This window comes from Magnolia sinica, chromosome 12 (assembly GCF_029962835.1).
Source record: "Magnolia sinica isolate HGM2019 chromosome 12, MsV1, whole genome shotgun sequence".
Classification (NCBI taxonomy): domain Eukaryota; kingdom Viridiplantae; phylum Streptophyta; class Magnoliopsida; order Magnoliales; family Magnoliaceae; genus Magnolia; species Magnolia sinica.
Window position 1 is genome coordinate 48,362,490 of NC_080584.1, and position 2,035 is coordinate 48,364,524.

The 2,035-nt window shown below is 41.2% G+C and overlaps 1 non-coding gene across 1 annotated transcript; it reads left to right on the top strand.

Annotated features, from left to right (window-relative positions):
- Positions 1 to 1,686: 1,686 nt before the first annotated feature.
- TRNAM-CAU (transfer RNA methionine (anticodon CAU)) lies at positions 1,687 to 1,758 on the top strand. The gene has a single exon. It is a non-coding gene; the product is annotated as a tRNA-Met (tRNA).
- Positions 1,759 to 2,035: the final 277 nt, after the last annotated feature.

Below are 2,035 nucleotides of genomic sequence, written 5' to 3' on the forward strand. Positions count from 1 at the left end.
ACCGAGTTGGGTCGAGTTGGCACTGAGTCAGATTGAGAGATGAAGGAGGGAGAGACCGAGAGAGTGGAGAGGAGAGAGAGGAGGAGGAGGAGGGTGATGGTCGTGGGTGGTTGCCGAGCTTGGAATATGAGGAGGATGAGGGAGGGAGGGAGGGAGGGAGAGATTTTGGGATTGGGTCGGGGTAAGGTTAGAGAGTCGGGTTTTGGATCGAGTTGGGTTAGATCGAGTTTCGGGTCAAGTTACTAGGTATCTCGAACTCAACTCGGTTTGAGTTCGGATTGGGTGAATCCTACTCGGTTCAGACCTACTCACCCATTCGGTTCAAGTTGAGTCAGATTTGAACGAGTCGGACGAGTCAAGTTAGCCGGATGGAGTTGTCCCGTGCCCACCTCTAGTCAAACATGCTCTCTAAGCGTCCTAATCAAGCATGCTTTGCATCTACAAGTCATGTGTCTAAAGATAGATGATCACCCTTAGGTTTCGATGATGCATAGGTTGAAAAATTTTTAGGCTCCCTGACACAGTGAGTATACTTTGCAAACAAGTATATGTGATTCTTATATGTGATTCTTATGATTCTTTCTCTAACTGCAAATAGCTTTCTTCCTTAGCTTTCATACGAGTTTGTCCACACGTTGTGCATCTCACTTGTTGGTTGGGGCGGCATTAGGCAGGTATAAACACCTTGGCTTAACCCTGACCCATGACTGGCTTGCTTCCGTGGACAACAGATTGGCCTAAACCATTGACACCCTTACATGCAATTACAAAATCAACTCCATGAAAGCTATCAAAAGCTCTCTTTTCATCTTTCACATCACATATTTAGGTATCTGATCAAGTAGAACAAGAAAGGAACAATAACACAGTCCTTTCCTAACCAAGGGTACGGCAAAATGGTGAAAGTGCACCTAACAGCATAGGACTCCCCTAGCCTGTATTCACACCAAGGGCGTGACTTCTACTAAATGAACGCTGCATGAGAGGAACATGCATCAGATCCACCACGTCCATCATGTGTGCTGCCACATTTTCACCTTATATCTCAAAAATCAATCCAATTCAAGGTTTAGTTGGCCCACACCATAAAGAACGGTGTAAAATCATTCCAAAAAATATCTAAAGTCACGTGGTGTGGTTCATGTGATTGCTGGAATGTTCTAATTTTTGAGGAATTCCTACATCTTGTTGAGGCACGTGGAATGAATAGATTGGCTGCATATTAACAGACCGCCGGATGATTTTAATGGTGGGCATCCACATCTCAATTGTTACCTATGGTGTAACCCACTTGAGTCTCGAGTCAGCCTGATTTTTGGTCCTTGGGCCATAAAGAGGGTGGTGCATCTGATGGACGGGTAAGATCTCATCCACAACTAGTCTTCTAGTCACATCAGCACATAGCCCCGCCCCCTGAAATAACGCAAGTCAGGCAAGTGTTTTCTAACCGAGTTCGACCCAAATCTCCACCGTACACGTCTCAGGCTGATTGATCTGGAAAAAAAATAAATGTAAAGGGTCCACTATGGACGTACAAGGGTATGATGATCCTAGCCTATAAAATGATAGGCTGACCAAACAGATTATTAGAAAGAAAATTAGATCATGCGGCGAATTTAATAAATGAATTTAATGGATAATTAAATATCTAAATATAATATATTATAATAAAAATTGATTAAATTAATCAGAGTGGCGCAGCGGGAGCGTGGTGGGCCCATAACCCACAGGTCACAGGATCGAAACCTGTCTCTGATAAGAGAAGAAATTTTTTTTTTTTTTTAAAAATACTATTGATCCTAACCGTTTATATTAATCATTCAACCATAGATTCTCAATTTTTATTTTTATTTTTCAGCATTTTCTATTGATCCTAACCGTTGATAATCACTCAACCATAGATTCCCAAATATTTTTATTTTCAGCTTTTGCTATTGATCCTAACTGTTGATATTAATCATTCAACCATAGATTCCCAATTTTTATTTTTATTTTCAGTTCTTGCTATTGATTCTAACCGTTGATATTAATCATT